Genomic DNA, 14,810 nt, shown 5'->3' on the forward strand with positions numbered 1-14,810 from the left:
CTATGATAGGGTTTTTACATCTTATCTTATTCAAAATACTCCTGAATACCCACCATGCTGAAAGATTCAGAACAGAGCTTTAAAAATTTTAATACATTTGGTATTAAAAATTAGTCCTCAGAGTGTGTCTTTGGATTTAAGTAAGGTTGCTAGTCTTGACTTGTATATTCTGCAGTGATTATAGATGGAGATGATGTGTAGAATCGTTCCAGTGGGTTCAGTGATCAAAGGATCCACTGCTGTCTGACCTAGCAGAATGCAGTTAACTGGTTTCCCCATAGAAATATATATAAACCCTTCATTGAAATCCTGCCAAATGAAGTAACAGTCATCTTTACAGTGGGATGTGACCGTACTGAGTGAATACTTAAAGATCACAGCCAAAGATCTGAAAAAGACACTGATAGATTATGACTCAGAAAGGTGACAGGATGTATTGTTTGTGGAAAAAAACAACCTTGTGGCAACATGCCTGCTTTCTGGTATTATGACATAAATGTGTTTGTAAAGTACATTTGATGATGTATCAACTTGTATCATCTACCTGATAACAGCTTTTTATCATTCTTAAGAGTTTGCAATTTATTCTGTTTGCTTTTCATTTTTCTTTGTAGTTCATAAAATATTCAAAAATTTTTGGTGTGAATTTCAGTGATGTTTACATTAGTGGACCAGCAAATGTATGAGGATATTGCACTTTATGGAATCTATTTGATTTGTTGTTTGTTCAACTTCTCTTTTTATCAGTGTCCAGCAATAGTGTTCTCTAATTGTCCCATTTATTCTGTTGAAATAGTAATTAACCATGTATCTGATTAATCAGCTTTAGGAAAACATATATATTTTATGAGCTCCACCTATATACTTTCATTGCAGCTTGCAAGGTATGACTTTAATGATGTTTAGTGCATTTTTTGGCATACTTCCATTACATTTTGTGAAGCCATTTTAAATAAAAAAAAATTTTATCAAAATGAAGGATGGGTATTCAAAGTAAGTGGGCTATTTTCTGAGCTCTCTTTCAGCTCTCTCTGGGCACATATACTTACAGAGAACAATGCAAATATAGCTTCTGATAGTGAAGCAGTCTGTCCATGTTCAGGTCTCTGAACTATTAAGACCAGAAGTACAAACCATGGCTTCTAAGTACTTTGGATTCTGTGTTAGGTTGGGGAAACGTCACTGTGGACTCATGTGTCTATACTTCTCATGCAACTTTAAACTCTATGTTTTCCTAACTTTGGAAATGTGGAGCAGAGGGAATGATGGTGGCTGGGCACCCATTTTCAGCATAGGGCTGGTCTGGCTCCTCTGTCGATGAGGTATTGTAACTTCTTGTTGTAGCTTATGACATGAGCATGTCCTCTCTCTCTCTCAAGAAGTACTGTTTTGCTCAACTCACAGTTGGTGAGGAAAGCTATACCTACCTCCTCTGATAAATCCACTCCTGAAATAGGCTTTGGCTCCACCTCTTAATTAAACAGTGACTATATAGATGTAACATATCTTGGTTGTACCATTCTGACAAACCTGGGAGACTGCAGAAAGACAAAGTAGAAGAGTACATCACTCCATTTGGGTAAATTAATAGTTAAATGACTACTTTCAAAGGGTATTTAAAAAAAGTAAAATAAGTATTTCATACCTTGTGTATTCTTAGCTTGAATATATATATGTATCTATTATTGTTATTGTAATATAGCTTGACAGACCCCAAAAGAATTCAGCATTATTCTTCAACTTTGTAGTAAAGCACAAGCATCCAAACAGTAGGGTATCTGGATTATTGAAGGAAGAACTTTATAATGAGATATCTCGGAGGAGCACTTCATGAAAAGCCATATTAGCTATTGAAGGCTGCAACAAACTGCAATGAGATTTAAAGACTTGTCTACCTATTCTTTCACAGCTACAGAAAGATCATGTCCTTGGAGACTTTATTACAACCCAGGAATGCTACAACCAATTTAACAGTACAAGTGTATAAAAAGGGATATTTGTACCCTCTGCTAAGATTAAGTTCCCTTCTATTTTTGAAGTATAAAGATTTTAGGATTCACTGGCATACTGTATATTAATTTTTTATCTTTGCCTTGAGGGTATTGATCTTAAATGCAAATTGCAGCATCTGCACTATTCAGATCCTAACTTATCAACAAGTCAGATTGATCTGCACTTATTATAGAGGTTATTGTGAAGCTTACTTCAATTGATTCATTTTATTCAGCAAATGAGTTGGAAAAGGACAGAATTTTAGATTTTGTGACCTGAAACTATGAGTACTGAATACTAAACTCTCTATGGTTGACTGAAATATATCTTAAAGTGGATTTTATTTGTTTGGATTTTATCTATCCGTTGTGCACAACTCCATTCTGTTAAATTATAAAACAATAATTACTGACACCCTACAGGAGAAGTTGGAAACATTCGTACAAGAACACTCTTTCAAGATGTCTTTAATTCAGTGTAGCAGAACAACATAGTCAATAGGAAAAGCAACCACCCTAAGCTGAACTGAAAGCTGAAAACTCCCATGCAACAAATTAAATTAACCATCTAACACATAATGCAACAAACTTGAATAAAGATGGATCCCAAACAGGAAAGAGATTGCAAACACACAGATCGGTCTGTTATGGCTGAAATTAAAAAATACATTATGTTGAAAACAGATGCTACTGAAGAGACTGAAGTGTTTTAGATGTTGATTCCATGCAAACTAAAGTGAAGAAAATGAAAATTTAACAAGCAAAAAAGATACCCAGTGAGAAAATGTTTCATCATTCATGCACACTTCTTTTCATGCTCTTTGAACTGAATTTCGGAAGGGAAATAAGCTGTCTTATATTTAAATCCACCTGGACAATTTAAAGCACTGTCCTCAGTGTGGAGACATATTTAAATCAGTTTATCTTTAACCCAGGGAAGGGTTTCAGGGTTTTTCCTTAGTACCCAACTGTGGCAGGTGCATCCGCCCAGTGAAAACAGAGCTTCCTGGTTTTTGAAACGTGGCAGCTTTTGGCTGTCTTTGTTTTCAGGGTCTCGCGGTAGTTGAGACCTTTGACCAATGGGAGCCGCTATTGACTACAGGTCAGATTCGGTCTGGGTATAAACGGAGTCCCTTGGGGGAGCCATTTTGAGCTCATCCCCTGGAGCTGCACGCTGCGGTCAGAGGACTCTCCCCTTGGGTCAGGACGCTGCCCAAGGAAACTCCTCGAGGTGCCTTGAGTCAGGACACTGCCCTAAGCAGGTCCTCGAGGTTGAGAGCCCTCACTTATCAGGTGAGTGTAGAGCGTTTTGGGTTGTCGTTAAACCCTAGGTAGTGAAGTTTTGTTTTCGTTTGGGGTTGTCGTTAAACCCCTAGGCTGTGAAGCTTTGTTTTTCGTTTTGGGTTCTCGTTAAACCCACGAAGCGAAGTTTTCGTTTGGGGTTGTCATTAAACCCCTGGGGTGTGAGGCTTTGTTTTACGTTTCGGGTTCCCGTTAAACCCCAGGAAGTGAAGTTTTCGTTTGGGGTTGTCGTTAAACCCCCGGGGAGTGGGGCTTTGTAAAGTATTTCGGGTTATTGTTAAACCCCAGAAAGTTATTCTGTTCTCCTCTTGTGGACATCCGGATCTGTAATCTACGGAGAGCTGACTGGTGGTTTTATGAAAAAAATAAATCTATTTATTTTTTTAAATTGGTGGTGGGTTGCTTATTTGGAAGCCTCCGTAACACCAACAGTATTATGATCTAGGACATCCTAGAATAGGTCATCCTGGGAGTGTCAGCACAGCTGGGTGGAAGTCAAACGTTTTAGGATTGCAATGGATCTTCTGCTTGTGGGGTCATCAAGTTAGGTGGAGACAAAGGAATTTGGATAAGACTTTCTTAACTGTAAATATAACTCAAACAGATGCAATCAGCATTGAAATAACATGTAATTAGTTTTTTAGCATATATAGAATAATGTGGTGACATTCTATTTTTAGGTTCTTATTAATGGCTTAATTGTTCTCCTATGTGATCTTAGCAATAATACGGAATGATGTTTAGCCAAAGCCTCTAATAGCAGAAATGGAGAATATAATCAATGATTTATTTCAATATTTTTACCTTTGGGTTATGCATAGCTTTTTTTTTTCTTTTTGTAGAAAGATCTCTGTGTCTCCTAAAGTAATTAGTAATGCATTACAAGGTTTGACACTGTATTACTTAAAGATACTTATTTTTAGAATGCAAGAAGGAATTACAGATTTCTGTAGTTCAAAACACAAGCTGATTAGTTTAAAATTATATCTGCCAAGAACAATGTCTCTCTCAAACCAGTCTTTTCTGTAGGTGATGTTATGGAATTCATGCGGTATATTAGAGGATTAATTTGAAACATTTTTACTCCCTGGGGTGAGCTCAGAAGATTACCTACTGATGATTTGTTTTGATGAAACAATATTTCTAAGTTTGGTTCCTGAGTACATTCTCACTGATGGAAAAGTTAAAAAGGATTTTGAGAACATTTTCCTCAAGGTGTTATCTTACTTTTTTTTTTTTTTAGTTCCCCAGTCTGAATCATTGTAGACAGGTTGATTTAAATGAAAACATATGAAAGGACAGAAATCTCAGTAGATTGATTAATCTTTTTTTTTTTTCTTTCTGGGATTAGAAATAAGAGCTGTTCCTATCATTTTTCCACCATTTTAGGCTGAAATCAAAGGAGATGAGCTGTTCATACAAGATTTCAAATGCAAACAAACTCAGAGTATAATGTATGTCCATTTTGGGTTAGTATTTGGCTTGTAATTATAATTTGGGGTGAAATTGTTCCTAAATATTACTCTACTGTTTTGTCATACTTCTGGGAGATTCAGGAGTATAACTACACTGATTTGCACAAGTTGAAGATTTGGTATTGAGGATGTTGACCCACAGATGCTAAGTGCAGACAGGGAATACACATAACGAAAACCTGAAGAGGAAAATTACTTCTTTCAAAATGACGGTATGAACGTAAACAAACAACTTGAATAGATCTTGTGTTAATGAAACCCTTGATAAAGAAAGTCATTCTAGACCCTTGAAACTAGTTTGTCTCCCCATGTGCATGTGAGAACAGGAAACTCAAGGCCGTAGTAATGAAACAGGGAGAGCGGATGGGAATTCAAAGTTTCACCCTTTCTTTTGTCACCTAAGCTGTCTGATTCTATTCTAGCTTGCATATTTCTTCACGGTGCAGCAATCTGTCATATAAATATACCCGTAAGTCACTTTGTGCCTGATATTTGGTGCTCTTCTGTATGATTACATACTTTTCGTAGAAGCCTATTGGACTTTTTCTTTATATCCTTCAATATAACTTTTATCTGGAGATGGTAATGCACAACCCAACTGATATTTTGATTGCCGTGGTTAAAAAAGAAAAAGAAACAGAGAGATGAAACCATATAAAAAGTTCGAACTTAATTTTAATTTTTCTGATAGGTGAATATTCTTTGACTGATTTTATTACTAGAGGTTTTTTTCCAAGCATCAAATTTACAGTATTTTAGTATTGCTTGCTTGCTGATGTAATAACATTTTCAAAGCATTTGTTGAAATTTTTAATGCATTTGATTGTGAGCAACTCGCAAACTTAGTTTTGTCATACAAATCTCCAAGTATCTTATACACTGCTGATTCCAATAGAACCTTTACAATCTAGAACCTGTAAATGACAAGTTCACGCCATCCAGCAGAAACCAAATAGTATATCACCAAAGTCGGTCTGATGTTGATTTGCCTTCAGAAGTTAGAGTGCAACCTCATAAAGCAGTGAGAGCAGTTAAAATCCACAGGCTATAAAAGAAGAGGGTAAAAGCAGGATTTACAAGGTCACAGACCCATGTAGATCAAAATTGACCCTCAAATCAACAAACCAAGTGAAATTAAATTCATGATGAACTCAGAGCCAGGGACAGGCAACATAAAGATCTGGAGAGGAAGAGGGAAGCTCAGGTGATATAGTGTTACTGGGACAGAGCTGAGCTCCTGCAGTTTAGGGAACATCACCTAGTTCAACTGAAGTGATACTAATACAGAGGGGAAAAAACAGTGTCTTCTGCTTTCCTCTCCAGTACTTAAACACAGATGTGAAATAAGAAGCTCACTGTTTACCTTCTGGGTTGTGTTTCCAACAACTATGTTATGAGAATCCAGAAAGCATCAGAACTGAAGGCCTGAGACTCTACTGTTTAATTTTGTGTTTACTACCGGGGATGCCCAAGATTTTTATTTTCTTAATTTTTTAGGTGTGAAAAAGAGAAGAAGGTGTGATTGTGTAACACTTTACGGGCATCCCAATCTGATTTGAGACCTGAGAAGTCAGGAATTCATCATATTATACAGAAGAAAGGGAAAGAATGGAAACCCTTTAGCTCACCTTCTTAAATCTCTGGCTGGATGGGAAGGCACAACCATAAAAGATATAGTAAAAATCAAAGTGATAGAAAGCTTGAACATCTTCCAATTAATAAAAAAAACCCTAAATAAAGAATAGGAAATGTAAAAGAGAACTCTCAGAATTTAAATAACTCATATATTCCTTACAAAATAATTAACTAAAATATACTTGAGACTAAAAAATTTCTGTCTTGAAATTGCTGATAAGAAAAACTGTCATCTTCCTAATCAACAGAATTATATTAAAATCTAATACATGTCAATTTTTCAGAGAAAAGAGTAAACAGTATCCCTTAAAACTTCTAGCAAAAGTCTGCAAAGGATATTTTAAACTTAATTTTGTGGTTGTTATTATATTTACAGGATAGGAATTTTTTGCCAGACTATAGGTGTCTACAGTGTAAATCTCTCTCTTTATGGTAGTCTCTTTAAATTATTTTTTCAATTTGGGGAGAAGAATAAGGTATTTTTATTATATGATCCATCTGTCCTGCTTTCAATGCTGTGGACAAGCAGAGAGGAACATCAGGTAAGTAATTTCTTAAACTGCCTTTGCCAAAGGACACTTAATTTTGGGCAATTCCAGGCTGAGTAGGTCTGATAAAGCATTCAGAATATAGAGAGCACTTTGGGCCTTTAACTCTGTTATGAAATACACATAAAATACGGGAAAGAAAACACAAATGTCCATCTAAATTTCATCTGGCCTCTTTTTTTGTGTCTGATCATCTTACAGAAATCAAATTGAAAGTCTCTCATTGACTTCACTGAATCTTAAATGAGACACTAATGTATTTCAAAAACAAAGGATGAACAATGCATGTGCAAACGTCCTTTTTCTTTGTGCAAGATTGGCAACTAAAGAGATTTTGCATGATCGTATAAGAGAAGCAGCTGAAAATGTTGGCACGTAGCACGTGATTTGAGATTTTTTCTGTACACTTGACATGAAAACATTTTTCCTGATATTTCTATCCTGGAGGGAAAAAAAAAAAGTTATGACAAAAAAAAATTTAGAAGAAAATAAAAAATAAAATAAAAAAAAAACACTTTTCCACAAAGCTGTTGATTAACGTCAATATTGTCTTTGGTGAAAGGTCAGTTTTGGAAAGTAAAGTATTGGTTTTAAATAACTTTTTCTGGATTTACTCTCACTGAACTAGGTTTGGTAATTATTTTGCTTCATTACCAGTCATTCAAAAGTAAAAGAATATGCTGGAATTTATATTTTCTATTGTATTTCAACACTCTTCTGCTCTTTTGTTTGCTCCAACTATCTTTCTGTTTTCTCACACAAAGCTCACTTGCATTAGTTTCTGTCTAGATTATGGATTATTTAGGATGGAAACAGTGCTTTATTGTACTGGTTTAGCTGGTATAGAGTTAATTTTCTTCATAGCAAATCTTGTGGTGCTATGTTTTGGATTTGTGACCAAAACAGTGTTGATAACACACCCAAATTTTAACTATTGCTGAACAATGTTTGCACAGCAAGTTTTCTCTGCTTCTCACACCACCCCACCAGCAAGTAGGCTGGCGGTACACAAGAAATTGGGGGAGGACACAGCTGGGACAACTGACTGCAATTTACCATATTGATATTCCATACTATATGATGTCGTGCTCAGCAATAGAAGCTGGGGAAAGAAGAAGGAAGGGGAAGATGTTTGGAGTGGCAGTGTTTGCCTTCCCAAGTCACCATTACTTGTGATGGAGCCCTGCTTTCCTGGAGATGGCTGAACACCTGCCAGCTGAAGGGAAGTGGTGAATGAATTCCTTGTTTTGCTTTGCTTGTGCAGGCAGCTTTTTTCTTTACCTTTTAGACTATCTTTATCTCAACCTTCAAGTTTTTTCACTTTTACACTTCCAATTCTCTCCCCATCCCACTTAGGGGAAGGTAGCGATTGGCTTTGTGGGGTTAAGCTGCCTACCAAGGTTAACCCACTACACTTGTGTATTTTAATGGTTTTATCAGGTAGTTGAAATCTGAATACACTTTGGTTTCTCACAAAATTTAAATAATTACTAATATCTCCAAGGGGAAATCTGATACTGGCTGTATATGTACATATGTTTTTTTCTGGTAGGTACCTCTGTTTATTAACACATTTCAAAGAATGTGAAGAACTTTGGCTGTTTTACACATTTAGAGGTTGTAGATTTTGGACAAGACTAGAACGATCCTCTAATCTGGTCTGCAGTACAACACAGTCTGTTGGAATATCCTTGTAAATCATTGTTCTGCAGTGGAACAGATACCCAACAATAAGAGCTGGTGAATTCTCCACAGCTCTTTTTCCAATGACTAAGGACAACAGATGTTAAGTATTGTTTCTTTTTTCCTAGACAGATTTTACCCAGTTTCAGGTACTACATCTCGCCAATTGATGAGTCTATTACCAAGGTTTTCTCTCCTATGTAAGGATTTATACTGACTGACCAGCTCATGCTTTGTATACCAGAATGCAAAGGCTAAACACTGCTATAAAGGTCAAGGTTGATATTTGTAGTGACTTATTTGCAGTTCAGGCTTGAAAAGTGGGAGTTTCTCAGCTCTCATCCACAGTGGTATAACAGACCCAACAGCAAGCATTATCTGAAACTTGAAACGAGAATGACTAAGGCAGCTACATTTAAAAAGAACATAAAGAATTTTCTCATAGATCAAACTATAGATCAAACAAATATTTAGCTCTGCATTATATCTCCAACAGTGGCAATACAAGATTTAATTCAGGCATACTGCAAAATCTACCCACTTTTTGTGGTCCTTTTGCTCAAACTGATACAGCATCTGGAACTGCTGTTTTAGGATATGAGAGGATACACTTTTACCTTCTCCTCTTAACATCCACTTTTAAACCTATGAATTTGTCTATGAAGCTGTATAAATCCATAGTTTTTATGGGATATACTATGTATCCATTTTTAGACCTAAGAACTCACTCACAGTTTATGAATTTCACTAATTTCTTTTTGAAGCTTTTAATGTCAGCATCCACAAGATCTGACTTTGTACCCACTACATCTGATTCTGGTTCACTATTTATTGTGTAAAGTATGTATTTAGCCCATTTAAACTGATGTCCTACTAGTTTTTCTGGGTTTCCTTTTCTAATATTGCAGTAACAGCTCTGCATTCAGCTTAAACATCAGATTCTTGATTTTAAAACCTTTCTCAGAATCCTCCCCTTTTAGTCCCTTCCCCTCCCCTAAAAAGTCTTTCCCCATCTTTCTTATAAGCCCCCTTCAGGTACTGTAAGGCCGCAATAAGGTCTCCCCAGAGTCTTCTCTTCTCCAGGCTGAACAACCTCAACTCACCCTTTCTTCATAGGAGACGTGCTCCAGCCCTCTGATCATTTTTGTGGCCTCCTCTGGACCCACTCCAACAGGTCCATGCCTATTCTGTGTTGAGGAATATAGAGCTGGATGCAGTACTTCAGGTGGGGTCTCACCAGTGCAAAGTAGAGGGGCAGAATCACCTCCGTATTCAAGATGTGGGATCACCAAGTTTTCAGGTAGCAACAAAATTATGACCTCTGTCTTGCTCATACTATTCTTCCTGCTGAATGCTTTTTATTGAGGTTTTTTTAGCTGCTGCTGCATATTAAGATGCTGATGATAAATCTTTGAAATCAATGATGACCTCAAGATCTCTTTCTTGCATTGTAACTGTCAGTTCCAAGTGCAGTTTTACATATGCATGACATACATATTTTTTCCATGCATTATCTTTATTCACACTGAACCTCATCTGTCACCTTTTTGACCATTCAGTTCTTTTTATGAAGTCCCTCTGGAGTTCCTAAACCTATGCATGACATATGAATACTTAAAAACCTTAGTATCCTGAAACCTAGATATTCATTGATAGCTCCCTTTTTCAGTTCATTAATAGAAAAGGTGTATAGAACTGGTCTCAAAAGCTGTCCTTATAGGACTCACTGATGACTCTTCCCCATCCTGAAAATTGTCCATGGAAACCTACCCTATGTTTTCTGCCCTTTCACCATATTTCAGTCTATAAAAGAGCCTTTCTTCTAACCCTGTGACAACTTATGTTTCTTGACTGGGCTTTTCTTTTTTTCATTTTTATCCTTGTCCACAGGATACCCTTTGTCCATGTGTTCACTGACATCCTCATAACACTCCAGCATATTAATGAGGCCCTTTACAGAAGCCATAATGACTTTTTCCCACCAAAATGTGTTTATGCATTTGCTCAGTGGTCTTATTCTTTATCACTGAGTCCATCATGTCACCAGGGATGGAAGTCAGACTCACTGGTCCGTGAGGATCCCCTTGAGATCTCTTTTTTAGACAGAAGTTACATGCTGGCACAGTGGTAATTTATAATACTCAATGAAAATTAGGCAATCTTAGGATATTTTTCCAGGTGCTAAACAACTTCTTGGTCTTCCTTATGTGTCATGTACTTAGAATGTTTTTTACTTTTGATACCTTAGTTGCAACTTCTTTTATGCTTTGGCTTACATACTTGGCCACACTGCCATATAAAGAGGCAGCGTTCAGCTGACAATAAACCATCATTCTTAATTATTTTCAGGATCATTTTTCAGACCCTCTGCATTTCCCACCCTGCAAATATTTTCAACCCAGATATCAAGTCTTCAGTTTTGCCCATACCTTTGTACTTTAACTTAGTTTAGGTAATTTCATAATTGTCATTTCAGTGTATAAAAATTATCATTAGTATATGAGTGATTTTTATCTACTTATTTCATCATTTAATGATATGTTTTAGATACTGGAATCCATGTAAATAAGTGTACTATAAATAGATAAACTCCAAATATATAAGATGAACAAAAAGAGTTGTCTAAAACTGTTACTATGAAAAAAAGTAGTGTTTCATATTATTTTTTTGATTTTTTTGTGAGAAACAATGTTAACTATTATGTCCATTTTAGTAATAGAACTAAAATTATTGGTAAAATTTCAGCATTGTGAAAAAAAAAATACAAGTATTGTTATTTTATTCCCTAATGTTTGAATCTTGTAAATATTTAGACCAATATTTATTCATTGATACAGGATTAATTCTATGGATTGAAATAAAACTAAAGATTGGCAGGCATAGACATAAACAGAAAGGAGCTAGGGAGCATTAAGAATCTAAGTAATCTCTATTTGGAAGTTTGGCTTTTCTTTCAAATGCCTTTAACTCAACTTATGCTGATTGAATGTATATAAAGTAGGATACATATGAGGAATTCCTGTTATAGGTTTCTCAGTGAGGTTTAAAATGTATTTAGAAAGAATTTGATTCTCAGGATGACTCTAGTTTTCTAAAGTAATTGCTATAGAATTTAAAAACATTTCTATAGATCTAATTTGTTTTACTCCTATTGAATTATGAACCATACAGAAAATTTACCCAGTACAAGGAAAATGACATAGATTGTTTGCTTCCTGTGAAAGAGGTACCACTATAAGTTGCATGAGCAATATGCAGTCAGTTCTGTAGCTCACTGAGAACTTTGCCTCTTATGAATGGGTAATTTGAAAGGAGAAACTACATTATGAGAACCTTTCTCTGTTGAGATGGTTACATATGCATAAACTCCTTTTCAGATTAAGGGGTTGATGCAGAGGTGAGTAAGCAGGACAGTTTTCCAAATAACAGGTCTTGAATTTAAATGTAAATTTTAAATTTACATAAGAAAGCTTTAAAAGCTGCCCAGTGTAATGAGAAATGGGAGGTACCCATAGCTTGGTTTTGCTTGCCAACTGTTTCATTCTACTTATGTAATTTTTCAACACTAGCATAGAAAATTCTCCATCTCATTCTCTTGAGAAGACAGAATAGAGGAATCCAACTTGTATGGCAAATTCTTTCTGTTGCCAGAAGTATTTCTGACATAACACATATCATTTACCAGAATTTAACTCCTGAAATTCCTTAATCTTCATTGTTTATTTTAATAACTCACTTGCAAGTTCAGATTTCAAGGTATTAAACTAAATACAAGAAATAGAGTTATAACTTCATTCACAGGAGTTACCAGTTTATGACTGGGGATTGCCTTTGGAATAGTGAAATGACAATCCTAAACTAGTCTCATTTATCATAGGTCTTAGAGAACAGGTTAGTTAAATGTCTGCGAAGAACAATATAGGTATAGGTGGTTTTGCCTTGAAGAGGATGAGCTAGATAGATAATCTCTTGAAATTCCATCCAGAGCCACCCTCTGTGCAAGATATCTTCTAAAATTACACTACCTATGAATTTTTACTGTATCATCTTTGACTTCCCTGCATCTAGGGAATATTGTAGGATGAATTTGCAGTGGTTCTAATTTACTGTAAAAATAAATTAATCACCTGAAAAAAGTTGAATTTCCTCCACTCTCCATGTCGTCATGATGAGTTTAAATCTTTAACCCAGATATCTTACAAAGGGAAAAAAGGGAGGAAAAAAAAAAAAAAAAAGCAGCTGCTTAGTGGGAAATTTAATTGCAACTCTGTTAGATTTGGGGAGAATAATTTATTCATTTATTTAAAATGACTACTTGTTGCTTAGAAGGCAGTATGACTGTACATTGTGAATTTGATGGAGTTCAGTCTCTGTATACAGTATGAGAAAAAGGATTTAATTCCCATACATTTATCCAACAAGGCATTCAATGATATCATTTATCCATATTTCAAATACTAAGGCACTTCCTAGCAGCTGAAAGTGACTTTTAAGAACTTACCGCCCTTTGCATAGATCATACTCCCTCTCAAATGCAAATGATCATCATTTCAACTGAAATGCTGTAATTAATCATAGTTTCTTAAAATATGCTAATATGAGTCATTTTCAACCATGCAAATTGAATGGGGTGCAATATTTTCCATACTGTAAATATTATTTTTGTAACAACAGTAATTGCCATTAGAAATCAGAGGCTACATCAGATTTGATATATTCCTAATAAAAGGACCTCTGCTGTTAATGTAATATTAAGACAAAAACTTAACATGTATCTGAACCCAAGAGCTTCAAATGAAGTAGGTGAATCAGTTCTGTCTTCTGATTATAATAACACATTTGGATAGTCCTTTTTAATGTTAATCAATGATTCACCTCTTTCCTATTTCCTATGGATGCTAAAAATGCAGATTTTCATATTCTCCAGGGTTTCAAGTTTGCATTTAATTATAAAGGAAAAGTTGATCAAACTGAAGAAAAAAAATCCACCAAATTATTTTTGTATATGTGTTTTTTGCAGATAATTAGTTCTGAGCTATGTATGGGTACTTATTTTAAACATTTTTGTATAATTATCAGGTATTTATTAAATTTTCATAAATACTGAAAGATTGAGGAATTTAAGATTAATGAATATTTGTCCAAAACATATATTAAAAATATTTGATTTTCAATACTCTTTTCGCTAGGAAAACGGTATGATGAAAACTCACAGAAGAAGTAACACACTTAGAGGATATGGAATAATGGGAAAGCAATATATGTAATAGAAATTATGGAATGTAGTTTATAAATTCTCTAAACTAAGTGCAGGAAAAAAGATGATAGAAAATTACTTAGTGCTGGATGCCAAGCTCATACAGGTAAACCTACTGAAACTGAACAAAAACCTGCTAAACAACAGGGGCTTGATTCAGTTTTTGATTCAATCTTCAAGTGCCGTTTGATGTATTGTAGGATGTGTTCCCTGGCATCCTGTTGTTGTTGAAAAGGTCAAGTGTCTCTCACTGCTTTTGCTTCATATCTGCCAGCCCCATGTGGGTTTTTGGGAGATCTTATGGTATTGCAAAGGACTCACTAAGTTGAGTGATAGGTGGCTACATGCAAGTGTTTACAGTGTCCATGGTGTACAACAGAGATCTCGAAGTCTGAACTCAGCTTGATGTTGATAGCTAATATACAGTCAGTTGTCCCTACATGGACATCTAGCACCATTTAAGATGATAAAATCTTTTGTAGAGCTTTTAGCTGCAGATCCACAAGGATTTGTGTCTCCTATGATAGTTACATAATACGGACTAGGTGTGTGCAAACCTCTTGCACACCCAAGGGCAACATGTCTCTGTGACTTAAATGACAATAGATATTTATTCGTTGGCAGCTGAAAAAGCCCCTAAAATTCAATATTTTATTCCTAAATCAAATCCCAAATCTACCACATAATTAAAGTCTAATTTCAACTGAGACATGAGGATCAGATTCAATTCCTCTATTTCCTAAAATCCTTTCTTTGTCTTTTCTGCTACTGTAGGACTGCTACATTTTTCACACCTTCAACCACCCTCAGCCTTTCATCTTTGTTTTCCCTAGTTTGAAATCCCATTTTATTCAGAACACATTATTGCAGTATAACGTGTAGAAATATATTCTCTAAGTTCTCCAAAGTAATAGTTTAT

This window comes from Strix uralensis, chromosome 3 (assembly GCF_047716275.1).
Source record: "Strix uralensis isolate ZFMK-TIS-50842 chromosome 3, bStrUra1, whole genome shotgun sequence".
NCBI classification, from domain to species: Eukaryota; Metazoa; Chordata; class Aves; order Strigiformes; family Strigidae; genus Strix; species Strix uralensis.